The sequence below is a fragment of the Athalia rosae genome, chromosome 2 (genome assembly GCF_917208135.1).
Source record: "Athalia rosae chromosome 2, iyAthRosa1.1, whole genome shotgun sequence".
Lineage (NCBI taxonomy): Eukaryota > Metazoa > Arthropoda > Insecta > Hymenoptera > Athaliidae > Athalia > Athalia rosae.
The window spans coordinates 13,112,812-13,132,849 of record NC_064027.1 but is presented as its reverse complement, the minus strand read 5'-3'; the positions used below and the strand labels follow the sequence as shown (position 1 = coordinate 13,132,849).

General features: G+C 42.7%; 1 protein-coding gene across 5 annotated transcripts in view; it reads left to right on the top strand.

The window, feature by feature from the left end:
• Nucleotides 1–20,038, top strand: part of LOC105684814 (protein sickie) — a 164,370-nt gene that overhangs the window by 132,452 nt on the left and 11,880 nt on the right. The window lies entirely within an intron of this gene.

The window sequence follows — 20,038 nt, the reverse complement described above, 5'->3', positions numbered from 1 at the left end:
TCGTCCGGTGCGTTGGCTTGACTTTGAAATCCTCCATAGAAATTACATACGTATACAGTTTATGTTTTCCAGAATCCTATTACCGATGCAAATCCATTGACATTGAAAGGTCTCGGTGTATTCGGACGGAATTTAGATTTAGCCCTTGCTCCTCAATAATCGCAGGCTGTATACACCTGCCTAGGTAATGAGCAGCGAATAATCTTACGCAGGTATACAAATGTATTAGTTATGACGGTCTGACACCGAATTTTCGGGACGCCATCGAAGAGGTTCCCGGGTGTATAGAACGCTTGCCAGAATCGATTAAGCCATTTCGATGGGACAGTTAGTGAAACGAATGCCCAGGTAAAGTCGTAAAATGAAACGACAACTGCTGCACCCACGCTCTCGTATTTAAACTCCTATAATAATAAAGGATATCGTATGAGATTTCATATTTGACCTAACGAAATAAAGCATAAAATATTATCGCCTCCCGCCCATTGGAGTCAATGGATAAGACCGCTTGCATTTTATCGCGCTCTCTACGGACGCTCGAAAATCTTTATTGGATTTCACGTTACACGATTTTCAGTTCGTACGGTTTTTACTTCGATACATGCGGTGGAAATTCAACCCCCTTGGAGCATTCTTCCTTCGTTCTTTTTCTCACCTAAATTTCCCGCGTGGCAGGAACCTAAATAGCGTTTGTATTCTTCCCAAAATTTCTCTGACATTTTTTTATCATCAGTCTCGAATTACAACGACTAAAAGTTTTGACATTCGAAACTACAGTTTTGCCCATATATTGATTTAGGATATACCTACTCAAACAGCGAGCGTATAAAAGTGTAAAAAAAAAAAGAAAAACAAATCTGAAGAAATCACATAGAGAGGAAAAGATATGCGAGCAGTTTCGACGAACGTCCGGTCGACTGATCCTAACGGTACCCGTACACATGGATTTCTTTTCTCCTGCAGGCCTCGGCCATTAAATCGTCAGCGCACAAACGCGAACACGTTGCTCCGATCGTGCGTCGATGTCTCGAAGCGGTGCTTTTTGCCCGGATTTTTCGGGCACGCATGTATCGAATCCATCGTGTCTGCGGGTTTAGAAATTAAACTGGCTGTGCGCGGCGTACGTGGTTGACGAGGAGGAGACGTTGCGTTTAAAACTTGAAACGAGTCCGAATAACGATCGGCACGATTACGCCGGTGAGCTCAATACATGATCGGAATTGGTTATATCAATTGCTTTTTCAAGTCTTCGGTTGGCCATTTTCAATTATTTTAGAGCCGATCTAGCCGTTCAGCCATTGGAGTCCGATTGGGAGATATTCTCCCTCTCGGAAACACGTTATGGTTCAGAATCGGTTGTGCATTACTTGCATCTACTCTACGCGTGTATCACGAGTGCAGCGGAATACCAACAAAACAAAATCAAGAGGATGAATGTAACTAGAAAAACTTTTCAGCTGGACCTCAACGTGCCCGGCATCGCTCAATGACAACGATCGAGTACCAGTTGCTTCGATCCTGACTACGCGCGTAAAATATTGGCGCGAAATCGCGACAATGCAATTTCAATTGTTGCACTCGATAGGGTGAAATGAACACGGAGGGGGTAACGACGTCGCAAGGTCATTGTGCTCTGACCAATCGACGCTCCTCGTCGTGTCTGAGACGTCGTCAGCGGGGGAGGCGAATCAGTCGGCGTCGAGACGCGGTCCAAGCATCGCGCCGACAGGTTGTCAGTCGGTTCCAAGCGCGCGTGTGAAACTGATCGTAGTTTCGTAGAGTACGCGCCTTATCATTGGAAAGATTATTTCAAGTCGAGTAATCGAAAGTTCGGGTAGTATTTGAGTGTGTGTTCTGGTTAAAAAAAGAAATTTTTTTTTTTTCTCTCATTCGTTTGTTGAAAGTGCTACGCTACGATAACGCAAATGTAATTTATCTTGGAGAACTAACAACAGAACGATAATACATACCTATGGTTTTTTTTTTTTTCATATTTTCTGTGTTTCGATGTTGTTAAACCCAGCGGCCTTTCTGATAACTTATCGATATCTGCTATATCGATTTTTTCAAAACTATCTACGTCTCGTTGAACAAAAATACCTTTTCATGACATGCCGTATATTCGTATACCGTAACAGAGTAATTTTTTTTTTTAACTGTTTTTGAATTTTTTTTTTTCTAACACATATAGGTATAAGGCTGGAATATTTATCACATGGTATGGCGTCGACAGAACCGATGCTCTATGGGAATATAGATTTAATTATAGTTTTAAGCTTTTTCCGATCGCCCCTTAAAATGGTACTGAACCCGAGCCCGTGCGTTCTAAACTCTGAAGAATCGTCCATACAACTGCAGCAGGAACAGCAGCTAAGATAGATAGATTCGACGTATAAGGCAAACCCTCCGCGTCCGTATACCGTTGCCGTTTCCAACTTCCCGCATTGAACATTCCGCACGCGACCTCCCTTCCCTCTTTTATTTTACTTTATTTTCTACTCTTTTCTCTATACGTCGCAATATCGCATCCTCCTATGTCCGAGCGCAATTTATTCCGACCCTTTTTACCACGCATTCTCTTTAACTCCGTCGTACACCTAACGCGTTTTCCCATGAAGAGATCTATCGTAAAGGAGTTTCACGATTACCGTGAAATCAATCTTAATTCTTATCCCCCATCTTCCCTTTATCTCATCTCGAATTATCGATCTCAGAAATTGTACGTAAAAACGACAGTCGGCCGAGCGAACGTACGGCGATTTCCCGATTCACCTGCGCTCCGCGCCGCTTGTTTTAGGCCACGTGCAAATATTATCCGTCGTCACGTGCGCGTTTGCAGAAGAAGTGTCTCTTCGGTCGCGGAACGCCATGCGGCAGCGGTAATACCACGTAGCGACGTGAAACGTGAGAGACATGAAACGGACATGATATACAACCTCACGGGTCCCGGCACCCGTTACGCATCGCGAAATAGGATAATAAAATGCAACAAGGAAGTCGTCGTGGGGTCGGAATTTTTCTAAAATATTTGGAGGAAATTTACGACTTCGTGACCAAGCCCGGCGAAGGGAGATCGTAACAAAAGCCGTGGGGTGTTTTCTCCTCTCTTTCTCACTCACAAGTTTTTCTCTCTCTCTCTCTCTCTCTACTCCCGTAAGCCCTTAATAATGTCAGTGGGCGAACAACTTTGGGACGAGTAGTTGTTCGTAGGACAGAAAACGAGGCGGGGAAATGTTATACGGCGATGCATAGAATCGTTTCAGAGCTCACTGTGTCAACAGACCCGAAAACCGAGAAGCTAGAAACGACGTACGTAACCGTGACGACCGTTTTACTCGGCGACTGATCCTCCAGGTTTTGCCCCAGAGGAGGAAAACCCCCTACCAACGAACCCTTACGCCATATTCTTTCGATCTACTCGGTTTTTTCGAAGATATAATATTCCGGAATCACCCACCAGCTTACGGATACCGCGAGAAATATTTTTTCATTCATATGTCTCTCCTCGATTTTATACATTCATTCCTTTTCAACTCATACCTATGCATGTACCACTATACCATAACGCGATGATCCCACAACCGGAGACGTTTTTGTTTTCTAACTTTTTTTTTTTCATATATACCTCATAAAGCATGATTAGAGGACTAACCAAACAATGGGGACAAATGTTTCCAATTAAACGTACACGATGTCTTTTTACTATTCGTTGTTTTTTATTTTATTTTTTTTTTTTACTTCTATTTTCAATACGTATCAAGTGTGGTATTGTAATACATCCATACCGACAATACCGTTGTAAAAGGGTATTGTAACGTACGAGGAACCCAATTCAAACTTCGTACGATCTATGCTGAGAATTTATTTCACAACACAATCCTTCCGGGTATGTAATATAGAAAGGGCCCCTACGGCTCACGTGTGTAAACCATACCCGATAATTTTAAGTAATTCGAAATATTGTGTTATATTTGGTCAGCGCAAACCGGAGCTCGTTGGTTAGTTTTCGTTGTAGTTAACTAGTTATTAGCCTCGAGCACCTATTGAATAACGCGAAATTATTCATACAGTTATTCATGTAACTGTAAAAATTTTAGAAATTACTTTTTCCACCGCTAAAATTTACGGGGGTAGTCCTACCGACAGGGTGTGCGGACTAATTGCGAACTTCCTACGTGAAATCTGCATGTAGAATGATTCTTCTGTAAAAAAACGATTTCCGTAGAAACGATACCCTCTCGCGAAACATCATTCGGTTTTGAAATTTCTTCTCTTCTCTTCGTCTCACACCGAGAAAATACACGCTCATCGCTAATACTCGCTCGGAACAACCCCTTCGAAGAAATCGAGTAAAAAAGGGGGATTATATTACACCGACGGTCTTGTGAAAATGACAATCCTCGGTTAGCTATAAAGGTGAATAATGGCTGCAATTGAATGTGATTATATAAATTCCGTATCGTAATTACATGTGTGTATATTTTAATCAAAGGGACGCTCGAGGCGGAAGATCGTTGCACTAGTCGTTGGTAGCCGGTAATCGGAATTTATTGAAAATTATTGCGACACTTAATTATTAATATTTCTCTATAAGTGCATGACAATTGAACGGGCGTTGTAGACGGTGGTGGAGCCAGAGTTGGGCCCCGCATAGGCGTCAAATCCTTCGACCGAAATCTCTGCCAAATCTAAGATCGAGTTACCCGTCGAATATACGAGTTTTCCAAGCCGCTGCAGCCTCCGAGGGCCCGGATCCTGTAACTCGCTTCTGCTACCGCTGCTATTCTCTCTTTCTGTTATACGCACACGCATACGTACATCTTACGAACCTTCTCGGACTCGCACACTCTTCAAACTGTTTCGGAGCCCCTACGGTAAGTTTGAGGCTGCACAACGCATAGGTGTAGCTTTATTCTTGCGGCGGGCGTCCCTTATGCACACCGCATCCAAATGCACAGAAAATATACGGACGCTGGATTAGCTGTGTTGGAAAATGTCGACTCGACTGGCTCCTATACTACCACCATTTCTATTTACTTTTTTCACAAAATTGACTGAACCCAGCGGAAATCAACGACGTTTAGAAAATACATCATCCTCGTTATTTCAGCACAAATGTTTCAGAAAATTTTCAGACCTAGCGGACCGGATAGGCGGTTTTGTCTTCTCATTATCAGCGGTTCGAGAATCAAATATTTTTCATCGATTCCGTAGGTAATGGGGAGGAAACTTTTTTTTTTGTTTCAATCGAAGAAATGAGACAATTGACAACAATTCCTTCCACGGACTGTGAGATCTCAATTGAGTCTTCGCCTCGAGAGTAGAATTTCTGTGCAAATGCAGGTCATGGTCGGATCATAGAGTCGATCGGCGTAAAAAAAAACCCCACCATGAATTTATACGTATCACGATGTTGGATATTTCATGCGATCGAAACGGTGAAAAAACTTGGCATTTCGATTCCCTCATTCTGCATATAAAATCCGCAGCCGTAATTTTCTCTGTCCAATTACAATGACTTCGTAGTTCTTCCGAGGTTTCTCCGGTTTTAAACCTCGAGGCTATACAATGGTCGGGCTCGGGCTACGATTCGTCGTCTCTTGTACGGGGAGACCTGCATAATACCGCGGAGCGCGAGAGGCGATCGCCTTATAAATTCTATTCGGTCTTTTCTAGGGCTTAAGAGCGACGGGCATTATTCTACATGCGATACATGCGGGGGCATTAGGCGCACGCCTCATTCCCGGAGGTTCATGAAGAGCAAAACCCTTCCGCGTTCTGCGTTCTGACCATATTATATTCCAAATGAAACGAATGCGAAAGTCGTTTGCATATGTCGAGCGTATTCCACATGAATATCTTCGATATTCCGTAGATGATTTTATGCCAACTTCTGACCAAAAGTCTAGGCATATTGGATAATTTATATTTGTCGATAAATTGGCTGGTATCGTAGGCTGAAATTTTGCAAACCTCCAGAGTTCTGTTACGTGTAATAGTTTGCGACTATTGCGAATCGATTTCAAAATTTAATAGTTTGCATAATCAATTATCAATTGAAACGTTACAGCCCCGCGCTACCGCGTGTGCACGCACATCATAATACAGTTGTATAATCGGTGAAAGATTTTTTTCCAAAACAACATTCCAACGGTGATCGTTAATGGGTTATACAGTAATATAGTCGGCTCGTTAGTTTTATCGGTTTGAATTTGCCGTGCTTATAAATGTGTAATGAACTTAACGAAAATTGATTTTATCGAAATCAACATCGCGTCTGCGTCACGTCGAAGCGCGAACACCCATTCTGTGTTACACATGTACTGGGTTAGATAAACTCAAAACTCGGTGTTATTCATAATCAATTGATTGAAACATATCTTCGATTGACTCTCGTGATCGTTAAATTATTTATCAAATGTGACCCTAAACACGGTCGATTTTTAATCATGAATAAAAACTGGACGCGACTATCCAATCTTGACCGTTCCGTTTTTATTGTTACTAAGAATTGGAGGAACAATTGAATTCAATTTGCTTTTTGGAGAATAAACGTCCATTGCCGTAAAGCACTCTTTCCAAATCTTATTTCAGACTCGCAAATCACAGGGTCGGACTAACCAACATTTTCCAAGTTTTCAAAAACTCGCTGATATATAATATGCGATTCACTTTTCATTCAAACGTCGAAGTTATCGGTTTTGTCTTCCATTATGTAAATCACGCGTATCAGCGAGTACAAATGAATTTGGGAGTAGGTACCTCGAGCAGAGGATAATAAAACTTTGTGGAATATTAAGGACGTCGACGTAACACGTATGCCGGTCGTCTTTACCACGTACGAAACTCGTGGGCTGTTGTAGCGTTCATTAGTAAACAGTCGGTTTGCTCGGTCTGAGGCGACGCCATCAAAGAACGTCAGGGAAGAGGAGAGAAAAAAGAGAAAAGAGCGACGAGAGGGACGGGAGGGTTGAAGTCAGCCCTTCCAGCAGCGCCAAAGACCCCGTCTTTATTGAAGCCAACTGTCCGACCAATGACCGCTCCTCGCTTATTAAAACTGACGCAGTTGTTTTCTCTTTTGTCTTCTCCTTAACTTATTACCCCACCGTGTTCCGCTATATACGTACTCGCAATCGGCAGCTACCGCTCTAAACTTTTGTGCCATCAGCCACGTTTAATAACACGCGTGATACGTCTCTCCGCGGTCAAAGCGCAGAGAAATTGTGAAAATTATTAAGAACGCCTTAATATCCGTTGTACTCGCGATCCAGACGTAACGCACGAATGATATCGTGCATCATAAATCTTCTCCCATCCACTGAATTATTATTCGTCGACTGCAATCGCCCGTTGTTTCTGGAATCTGATCTCATTAAATATCGTAGTGATTTAAATGCGGTTAACTCATACCCTCGCATGCGTTAATAAAATTAACGCTGATGTCCACCGCGAATGCTTCGGAGAAATCATTCGGATATTGACAATTTATCGAATTCAACGATAAGCATCGTGAACGTAGATACAAAAAGCATATAATATCGCTCTTCATTTTTACGATTTGAATCTATATCGAACGGTGTCTCGGTAGCAACTGATCGCGCGCGCGTTCCGTTGTCTGCAGAGAGTCCAGTTTTTTCCCCTTCCGTTTGTTTTACTTTTTAATTTTTAGTCTTTTTCAATTTCCGCGCAATGCAGTCCGTTTCACAGGTATTTGCGACGGCTATAATCCTCGCGGAGTAAATTTCTCTCTTTCTCTTTGTAGAATGATCCGCACAGCTGCCGCCTGTCCTGTCGCAACGTACAGCCTTTCCTCTTCTTCTTTTTCTTCGTCATCTTCTTCTTATGCCAGCTGAGCTTTTATTTAATGCGCATAATCGCACATCTATATACAGCATCATTTCTTTCGAACCATCCACAGGGAACTGTGATCCATAATCACTTTCGGAAGACTCTAGATGGTTGGATGTGTCGCTTCTGAGGTATCGTACGCGAACGCTGTTTACCTTTTGACGGACGTACTCACCTACTTTTCTACCCTATTTTCTACGATTCGCTGTGCATATTGAACCCGGTATACCTCGTGGTCGGCAAATTGTTGGATTACGTTCGACCGAACATACTGTAACTTAACGTCATTGCGCAACTTGGATTATCGTGTCTACAGTTTTGACTAATATTTTATCTTGTTGTTAGAATCGAGGTAGCAATAGGCGCGAAGACTGTTTTCTAGTATTTTTAAATTCATGCCTCTTCGAAGCCTAAATTGTGTGGCGATAACGTTGCCGCAAAAAGCGTAGGTGCCATCATTTTATCTGTACGATAACGCTATCGTGAAATCCCATCAGTAAATATAAACGCTGCCAGAAAAACGGTTGCGACAACGAGAATATACGCGATGCTCCGTTGCCGTGACGCTACTGGTCTCTTAATCTTTTCACGCACTCAAATTTTCAATTTTTACCTGATTTCGAGTGCTTTTTTTAAGTACGTTCTCGTGTACGACATCGTGCTCTTGAAATTTTGAATATCAAGTTGAATCCGAAAGTTTCTTTCATTGGTTGTTTCTTTACGAATCTCTTAACTCGCTTCATTGATATGCATGATTACAGATAGAATGATGATCCGAAACGAAATGTACTTTATCAAAAATTAAGTAAATCATAGACAAAAATTGTATTTCTTATCTGTTTCTGAAAACATTGGTATTTCAACTGAAAGAGCTGGAATTACATGAGAATTAATTTCGAAAAACTTGAAATTTTACCGAGCGTTGAATAAATTTTTTACTCGTTTTACACACACTTCCAAACATGGTCTCAAAAATTATGGTTCGATGGGTTATAGGTACATTATTTATGTGCATACTTATAGGTAGCGACGCGGTGGCGTGCAATTATTTCCCTCACCATTATCGAATAATATATCTTACAGTCTGATGTTATATGCCGTCATCGCAGTGAGCTTCAATTTGCAGTTCTAAAGTCACGTTCCGTCGTTCTACGACGTATACGACTATAGTTCTGGTTCAGAAATATCAGCGACGTAATCCCGTGATCGCATCATTCCATAAAATTGTCAAGAATACAGACATCTATATTCCGAGCGCGATTCAAGGCGTATATACCACGGAATGAAAAAGCCATAAAAAAAAAAGAGAAAGAGAGAAGACTCGTGACATCCTGACCTTTATTATACCTTATCATCGTTTTTGATTATGTTTGTTTTTCTTTTCAACAAAAAACACGACTCAATTGACGACGGAAAAATTGACGTTTTGGTTCAAGTATTAATTTACAGATGTTGACTCGGTGATGAAATATCTTGATTTCGGAACAAAGTTTCGCCAAAACTTAGCGACGAGTTAAAACTTCGCGGATAATAAAGTCCCTCGTATATACGTAGAGAGAAATATATACGTCCGAATAATTTAATGAAAAATTAACATCTAACATCAGCCAATTTTGTGCGGTTTACTTTTCGCATCAGCATTTCAAAGGCTTTCGTAAGCAGCCATATGGTTCGCCTTTACGTACGTTGGGTCAAGTGCAATGTATGAACTTACTTGTGCCATGGAAAAAAAACAATTTTCAATTCCATTCGTTGTTTTTTTCCTATACTTTCAATACCTGGTGCAATAAATATCTTGGCCGTAGGTTGTACGTGGATAATAGCGAAGTATAAAATTGAAAATCAAATAATGACAACGAGGAAAGAACTTCATGCCGATAAAAGGCAGCCGAGGCGTGTAATTGCGTTGCATGAGCGTAAAATAATAAGCATAAAAATAAACTAAATGAATAAAATAGAATATAAAAGAGAAGAAATGAACAATAACGATCTTCCTGCGGGTTTAATGGGCTGAGATATTATGATCCGTTACCCACTCAGGGATTTAGCAAGAGAAAGGTTTTAGCCGCTAATACACGAAGAGAGCGAAGATATCCGGAATAGGTACATACGTATAAAGCGCATTAGTATTTTATTAGTATCGGTATTACAGATGACAAATTTTCTGAAATGTTTTTTTTTTCATCATTTTTGAGAAAAAAAAATCTGTAAGCAGTCGAAACCAAAAATTTGAAGTCCGGAGGATTCAGAAAGATCGATCATTTTCGTGAACTAGATAATGTGGTTGATTCAAATAGAAATGAAATAGAAACGGTCGGTGGAACTAACACGGGACCGTTGCACGGGGGGGAGGGTAACCGATGGAATCGGATTTTGGCCACGTCTCTCGACCGTGCGTACAATCTACATGTAACTATTATGTACACACGTACATTGTACATATGTATTACACACCTATAATATATGTACAGCTGTTAGTGCAGCAGAGTTCAGGAAATGAACAGTTCGATACACCGCGAGGTTGTGGCTTACGGCTGGTTTGTTCGACGCAGGTTCGAGTTTCCTTTTCCAGTACCGTATTTCATGCATTTACACGGGGATTACATACACGCGCGTGATGTACACGTATTATTACGGGTCCGTGTCCGACGTTACGGACAGACTACCGTCCGTATACCATTGACATTCGATAACGAGTAGAATGCATAACCTGACGCAGTAGTCTCTATGGGACAGACGATCTCCGCATCGGATATGTTTCTACATGCCTTCCCATAACTCAGCACCTCGGACATACGACTGGGATCATTTTGATGTATGCGTGAAAATTTTTTCATCTCGCTCTTTCGAACTCGTCAATGAAATCTCCTCCCCGAAGTTTCATTTTTAATTAAACCGCTGTACAGAAATCTATGTTATATGAAATTGGAACTGAAAAACAAATTGGGGAGGATTACTTTTTTCGTAATCGTGTCGCCTTCTTTTTTCTTTTGCTTCTTCGAGGTTGTACGTGGACACGAAATTGAGAAATAGTAATCCAAATATTGCCAAGCTCATAAAGAGTGACGAGCGAGGGGGCAGGGGGGTGTAGCTAATGATGCTTATTTTAAATCGAGTAGGTATACGATCGCGTAGAGATCTAGCAAATTGAGATCTCCAGTCGTCTGGCTATCGCCACGAGAGCTATTATTATATGCATACTGATTTATGGGATGCTGTTGCCTTTGCTGCTGCTGCAGTGCTAAGATTATAAGTGTGCCAACGGCCGTTATCGATGTGGGGTAATGCTCAATCACGGAACATCGGTAATAGCAATTCTTCGGAGCGATAATTTACGTCGATTTTCCCTTGAATTATATCCTCTCCGCACGTATTTCAGGGCATGCTATATACGTACATGTAAATTACATGTATCGCAAGGATGAAATATATCGTCCAGATATATTAGTCGATCTTTTCGTTGAGATAACGTGACACGGAGATTAAATATTGTTAAATAAGTTGACGGACCCAATCTGTATTCCCTACACTTTTTGAGAATTGAATTATCCTCTTTCGGTTAGTTTTCTTCGAGTTGTAAAGTCTTATCGACGGGTCCAGTCGTTCGAAATATTTTTATATTAAGAGATGAATCGACGACATATTTCACGTTACGAAATGTAGAACGATCTATAAAAGTCAGAAGAAGAACGATAAATTGAAAAAGATCGATATTAGAATATAAATTGACCGAATAATCGAAGCGTGTCATTCAGGAAGCGTGCTTAATCGTGAGTTGAATATCGCTAACCATCTGAATTGTTTATTTCAAGCATATTAAGTAACGTACATCAATAACTCGGGTCGGCATTGCACAGGAATCTTAAAGGTGTGCGTGACACAATTAATACCAGATGTAATAAGATGGCAGGGACTCGATACGCGTTGGTCAGTTCGCAGCGGCAGCCGCGCTTCGACCACTGAGGGTACAAATGTACAATGGAAGACAGGTTGAATCCGAATAAATAAATAAAATTGGAGGAGGAGAGGAAAAAAAACAAAATAATGCGGCACCCGGGACAAGCTGAGAAAACAGATTAGGTAATCGATGAATATAAACGTCGTCCGGTGTCGAGCTAATGTTATGCGTTTTAGTTATGCAATTCGAATGACGAATAGCCAAGGATCGGCACTGTTATACACAGACTCGCGTCTCGCGTTATAATTCTTACATACATATATACTTCGGCGTCCTGTTGAATCTTACCCGAAAGTATCGCTTTTTTTTTTCTTCGATTGGTTCTTTTTGTGAAACCACCTGAATTGCGGTTCTTCAAAACATAAAATACCTCAGTATAATATTCATCCATCTATTTTTATACTTGAATTTTACTGTACACAATACATAAACATATTTATTCAATACACACGATAAGATTACACCGAAAAAGCGCACGTCATGAAAAGGTCATTCGGTTCGACAGCCCTTAAATTTTATATACCCCGATGTAGAAGTCGGGATTTTTTTTTTCCCGATCATCGAATTCTTTTTACTCTGGAGATATATTATGTATGTATTCGGTTTATCTCACCCGTTCGTCACCGTAGCAGCTATCGCTACCGCAGACCCGGGTAAGATAGGATAAGAATGAAAAATGAATTTAAAAAAAAAGTGATACTAAACAAGGAAAAAAATATGTCAGTCCACACATGCAGCTGGTCGATCTGGGTCACCGACATCGAAATCATCGAAATTATGTTGCGCAATCATGGTGCCTGTATAGCGAAATCGTTCGAAATCGACAGAGAGAATTAATCGGTTCGCTCGGTCATTATATCGTAGATAACATATGACTATGTAATAAATTTGTGTTTCGCGAACGTTCGATTTCGATAATTATATTTGCTGTTAAGGATCCGCGTATCGTGTATAATAATTTCGATATGCCACTTCTCGATCCTCACGAGCAACCAATTTTATTCAATGATCGCTAATTCAGTTAATAACTCAGATGCCTATTTCGATCTAAAAAGGCCGATCTTGTGGAAGCCGGTTTCATAAGAATAATTAAATACGCCTTGTTTATTCCATCGACAGCGACGTCGACTCGATCGACGATGTTCACGAGTTATTCCGTGAGTCAAACGATCGATTTTTCCAGTCATCGTAATGCTACGTCGTGAATTACGATCTACCGCTGCGTTCGGAAGCTAGCGCAGCGATTTGTCGATCTGGAAAATTTTTATACACGCTAGCTGGAAAACAAGCAGAACACAATCGCACGTGCGACGAATGAATTTATTTAAACTACCGAGGAACTATGATCGTGACGCGGCGTTGAACAGGCATCATGATTTCACAATGGGAACATAAATTTTCTTGCTTTTTTTCTTCCGAAAGCAAACAAGTCAATTTATGTAACACCTTATTACACGCACACATACGTACCGTCGTAATCACGTGAATAAATAAAAGTGACAAGCGTGTTTAATCGTCCGCGTTAATCTTCCAGCGATGCGGCGCAGCCAGCGAACAAAACGACTTTGGAAAACGATTACAATTTTCATTCAAGTAAAACTGAAGGAAGTTTGACGGAAAAAAATCGATCACTCCGAGTTAAATCATGACGAAGGATGCGACAGTGTTTAGTGCCATGTATTTTTGAACATTTTGAACTTTTTTTTTGCGGAGCTTTGTATCGAAATCAAGCGCCGCACTCGAGTGGGACGAGCGTAGCGAGTTCGGGAGTAAAAAAGATGCGAAATCCCTCGGCGATCCTTAATTGATAATTCAATACCATGGAGTTGAACGTCTGCTCGAGACGTGTCCACGATGGATACGCCACTATCCGTGCTCGGGGTCGCAACAGGCCAAGAGCCGTGTACAGATCGGACTCCGAGGAGCTGCTCAAAGAGGCTAACGGTCCCTATGCGCCTTCGGAGATGTGCTCCATTATGCCACAGGCAACTACGCGGGTGCCAAGGTGGACCGACGGAGGTAAAGATTCCGTCGCTGAGAACTACGGTACCCTCAAGGCCAGCCCCAGGCGAGGCGTATCGATGAACGAGGGCCGCAGGTCGTCACCGGAGGACAAAGTACCGATCCTCAATACCTTCGCGAGCAAAACGAAGAGCAAACGTCAATCGAACGGCGGGAGATCTGTCTCTGTTATCGAACCGGAAGTCGCCGCGCGAGCGGTGTCCCTATTCGTTAATGAAAATGGCGAAGATTCGAGACGCCTTTACGACAGTGTTCCTATCGAAGTGAACGACACGGTGGATCAGAGTCAAGCTTCGGTAGCCGCAAGGAACGATCCTGTTCAGGTGGATGGTGACAAATCACCGATCCAGCCGGATGTTTATGGTTGGAAGGAGTCTTTGACGACGGATAATAACTCGGTGGATAACTATGGGAATCTCAGGAGAAACAGGACGAAGGAACGTAACAGTTCTATTGACGACAAAAGTAAAAATAACAAGAGACCGTCCGGTAATAAAACTAGACAGCCGATATACGCGATACCGAATGTTCCGCGGCTCAACAACAAGCCCCCGAAAAATCCCAGAGATCCCGCAAGTGCCGATGAAAATTACGTACCGAGTGGCGATCTCTATCGTAGCACAGCTCGTTACATCGAAGATCTCAATAGGAACATCGCGAAGATTGATAAAAATTTTGCGGAACTGCGACCCGGAAACAACAGGAATTCCACCTATGGGATAATCAATAAAATCGTTAAAAACAACGTCGATAATTCATCCGACAATCTGTACGGATCGCACAGGAAAAGAGACATGGCTCCCATGCCGCCGATTTCGCCAAATTTTGGTGAATCATCGGAAGACCGTGAATTCGATTTCAAAGTACCGAACGGTCTGCCGAAAAAGACCATCAAGTCGAGGCCGAACTCTTTTGGCAAACTTCCCCCTAAACCGCTGCCCAGGTCATCATCGATCGACAACGGTTCTTCTCCTTCGAGGAACTCGAACGGGTCATCGTCGTCGGCAAAGTCGACCGAATCGCTCTATGCGATCAGCGAGGCTTTAACCGGTTTGCCAAAAAGTAGGGTAACCTTCCAAGAGCCGAACGTGTCGCGAAATAATTTTGAAACGGTCGAGGCTTACCACACCCTCCCGACAAAAAGATCGGCATTCAAAAACCGGAGGGACAAAATCAGATCCTCCGGGGATGAAGTTCCTTCCGGTCAGCCAATGAACGGAACCAGGCGATCGGCGACGCTCGATCGTAGACAAGAACGAACTCTGCGCAAGAATCTCTCCGATGAGAATATGGTCGACGACGTGTTTCTCGATGGCGTTAACTCGCCATCGACCACTCCTACCTCGAAGAAGACGAACAATCGTTTCTTCGCGACGGTCAGAACGGTTGCCCGTAGCAACAGCGTGCGGTCACACGAGGATATTCTCAGCGATACCCTCGCCGTGGAAGCGAGGTACGGAACTCTACCCTACAGGAAACCTAAACTGTCTCCTGGACCGTTGCACAAATCGAGCGAAGATTTTCTCGACACCGTCAGGGACTCCGGTATCGATACCGAGGACTTCGGCAGAGCTTACAAAAGCACGATAGACGTCAGAGACCATTCGGATCAGCCGAAAGCTCAGAGGGCTCAGCTGTCCGGAAGATGGGTGAACGCTCTACCAGTTTGCCTTATGGACGCTACCGACGTTATTCTTAACGGGCAATTTCAACGATCCAGGGAACTCGTGGACGCCGAAGTTCACGCCGAACAAGACGAAAGAAATCCCATCGATACGGTGGACCATTACGCGTTGCTCCAAGCGCAATTCCGGGGCGACGTCGTAGTGGACCCTTCGTCGAACATCGTCGTTGGCAACAAGAATGCCAAGAAGACCAGGACAAGGCACAATTCCTTGGAATTGGACGCCGACGCTTCGGTCAACAATACGAACTGCACCACGAACTCCGCTACTCTACCTCGAAGAAGAGGCAACGTTAACAATTTGGACGTCGAATCCGGCGATTGTCCGAAACGATTGTCTGGTACAGTGCCCGTTTTAGCACCGCTGTACGAACACGCCGTCAGTGACCCCGTCAAACCCAGAAAACCCGACAACGTCATTCCATGGTGGGAACTGGCGACGAGGAAATACAGGCATAGGAGCTGTCCGTCTTTGCAGGTAACGATACCACCAATTCAACTATCGGTTATGCACACTCGGCGTTCAAGTTTTCAGAACGAACGAGCCTATGTTCGATCGTGAAGAGTCGAGTTTTGAAACAGTAAACGGTCAAAAAGGTGTTGAATAGGCGAAGACGATTAATCACGACAAAAGAAAGAACACGAAGAGTAGAGAAAGGAATTCGTTTGTTTATTTCAAATGTATAAACGTTAAGAAAATCCATAAGAATCATCTCCAAAACGATTCGGTTTACCATCGTGGAATCATTACTGGGTTATATTTGTTTCTGAAATTCTCGTGCTGGTGTTTGATAAATTTCCATTTGTTTTTTCTCATACATTTTGAGATATTCGTCGAGGGTGTTTCACAGGTTTATACAACAGCGCAGACTCATGTTTCCCCAAAACTGAAAGAATATATTTTCAAACATGTTTTGTTTCAATTTTCCGCCGAAACGAGTGGGTGGATTGGAGTACCGACCACTTCGGCGCACATTGCCGGTTAGATCGGGTAACATAAAGTGTCATTACACAATCCGCCCAATGTCTTTGACCCGTATGGGTTTATTTTCGGATAGATAAGAAATTGATGAAGTCTAATCTTTGGGCAGCAGTCGATGCCCTCTTACGATGAGTTTTATTTTTAGACATAAGCATTATAATGCCCGGGCATTGATGTAACATACATTTTATTACATCAACGCCTGTTACACGTGGCGTAATTAGCGGCCTGACAACTGTGTCAATATTGCTTCCCATACGTATGCAACATATTCTTTTAAATATGTGTGTCATCGTATTTATGCATCGGGTAGAAGAATCGGTTAACTAGACAAGCCGCGGCACGACGACGGCTGCGCGTAGAAATTTTTTTCTCTCATTAAAATCATCTGTCAGAATTCAATTTTGAAAAAAAGGGATTACCCTCCTCGCACCATGAATTGTGATGTTTTTCCACAATTAAATCAACCTCCACGCATCCAACGTACGCTACACCAACGAAATAAATTCTTGTATGAAATGGCTTCCGTTTTCTATATTAACTCAATTTTAATCCTGCAACTCAAGGCACCGCGCGTTATGGTAGTAGTTTTCTCTTCGTTCCTACCGTATGACATGTATTTATAACGAATCTTGGAACTGAGAAACAGCATTAAATCAAACCAACGGACAAACGGACAGAATTGATGATGACCCTATGCGCCGCCTTCGTAGGACTCTCCGACTCTCTCCGCCGGCCAAGCCCTACTTATACACACACCGTACCGATGAACACGCGTGTATGTGACATCCAAAAGTGTGGGTTGGCTATGCAATGCTCATCTCTTTAAACTGAACAATAGATCTGATTGAATAATTAGACCTACTTGAGGCATGCCTCCTCCTTTCATCTATTTATACTTATTTTAAAAACATCTCCACGGTTATAACTAATTCCTTAGGAATAATGGAAGGTACTTATCGTACCGGGTTGAAAAAATACCCCATGTCAAGAAGTCTCCACGGTTGCGGTATCTCGTCGAAAAAAAGTGGCGTACAACGATTTTTTACCTCCGCACCCCGAAGAGGAGGTTGAACACCGTTGGGTAAATTCCTCGAACGAATAAAATTACGTCCGAAAGAATTCGATGTGAAAATTTTCCACCGAGGATTCGTGAACGCTAGTCCGAGCGTGCTTTTATATCGTACGGTAAGGGCGTGGGACACCCGGGTGTGGCGTGTTGCGTGTTGCGTGTCACTGTAGTGTAACGTTGCGCCGTCTCTCAGTTGCTGCTGCCCAAGTGAGATTTATTTCATAACGTTCGTCTCGTGGTTTTTGGACGCGTTCGAGCATAAGGCGACCCACGTATACGACGAGAAACAGAACCCGAGATGATGTAGAGGCGAAGTTTTTCACGGTTCAAACTCATCGTCGTCCTCTTCGTATTCGGCGCACCGCCGACGTACCTATCGGCAACGGAAGCGACTCGGTTCAACCGATCGCGATCCCGCGGGACGCGAGTCCTCCTACGGAATTACGTCATAATCATTTCGTGTGCACCAAACCGCCTCGTTCGTTAATCTGGTCGGGGTGCTGCCAAGATGGCTACCACGTGTTCATCCTCGATGGGACGCGCAGCACACTTTAACGCCTCCTCATGTAACGCCACATCCGTATGCAATGTAACGTTCGGTATAGAGATGTGTGTGTTTCACCGCGTGTCTCTGCGGACTGTGGAGAGCAACACCAACATCGCGTCGGGGGATACCACGTTGCACGCACGTCCTCCGTAACATTTGAGATAATGTTTCACGCCAGTCCTTTCGTTCTCCCTTCTCTCCCCCTCGCTGTACTACCTCTCCATCTTTCTCTCTTTCTATGCGGCCTGGGAACTGTTACTCCAGTTAACGCTTCGCGGCGTTCGTAATACAGCTATCTCGTGTACATACGTGTACGCTCGGGGTGCATCCATACCAGATGCCAGATATGGCTCGGGTATACGAGACACTCAACCACCGGGAGACGATCGATGTTACCTCAGAACCGATCTGTCAACGCGGGCTACACGTACATGTCTTGATAAAAAAAAATAAAATAAGAAAAATAAAAACAGAAATCTAAGTTACACGTATGCAAGGGTGAACTTTAATTGGGTCATGGTCGATTTTTTTTTTTTTACTTACATGGGCTAAATAATGTCGCGACGAATAAATGAATCGCAACGACAAACATTTTCGTCGAGTAACTGATATACGTATGGGTATGTTTGTTCAGGTTCTTTCGTTACAATAATTTCAAGTTATACAATTCCAATCGAGGTGGATGTTGATCTTCTTTATTTCTCCCGCTCGAAGATAAACTGGTCAGGTTGTTCTCCATATTTGTTGAAAAAGACACCGCAGCCCGTGGGAGCGATAAAATTGAAAAGGGGATAAAAAAAAAAAGCTGAAAGGTTCTACTATATCATTTCCTTATCCCAGAAATATCAACACTCATATTCTCGAAGCACGGCAGCACTTCGAGCTCCTCGACGTTCGCAACGCGCCGACATTTCGCCGTGCCTTTATTTTTGCATGCGCTTGATTCGAGATTGTAGTAGCCATAACAGAAGCGGGAATAAAGTAGGTATAACCCGTCGTCATGCCAGGCGCTCTCCGCGCTCATCCGGGTAATTTCAGTGCATGCGTTTTGCGCAAAGTAAGCTACTTAAGTCGTGCATAAGTTGATCGAGGGTAGGTAGAAAACCGTATCGTGACGATCGCCTTGCTACTAAAACCGTGTCCGGTTTGCAACTGCGGCAAGTGCATCGTTTGCGAGGTTCGCGTCTTCTGCAGTTCCGTCGATCCGATTGTCTGACCGATGTTTCTTCCTTCTCGTACATAATCTGAAACCTAAAATAAATCGAATCTAAGAACAATCGCTCCGCTTTGTCGTCGATGTTATATTCCGATCGTTACGATTTATGTAGTTTTTCTTATTGCCTTTTTTTTTTCATCTTTTCATTTCAACTCCGAGTTTCTGAGTCAGACAGGAAACGTGTCGTGAAAAAAAACATGAAAGCCACATATTCATGAGGAGTTAAACTCGTGCGAGAATCGCGTAAAATTATCACGGAGCAGAGTGAGTGGCGCCTTGTTTTCATCGCATCAAGATACGTCCGATTCTTTGACGTTCTTTGATCGAATTCACTTTTAATTTTGAATTAAACTCGGCGAGGTCACGACTCGCGGAGTTTTGATCAATCATTCGTGACGGTCTTCAAACACTCGAGAAGTAACCGAAGAGCTTATATTATTATACACGCATATGCATAATGTACGTTACACACGTGGGTGGCACTATTTTTAGATATTATTACTTTTATAAATACATATCGTGAGCGAATAACCAGAAGGGCGTAATCCACGCTGATCTTCAAATAAATTTCAAACCGTAAGAGGGGCATATCCCACACAATGTCATCAAATTAATTGAAACAAGAAAAAGAATACTTGAATTATTACATAACCGGCATAGTTCTTTTTTCCTAGATATCGATTTCGCTTCCAAAAGAAGAGCGTCATTC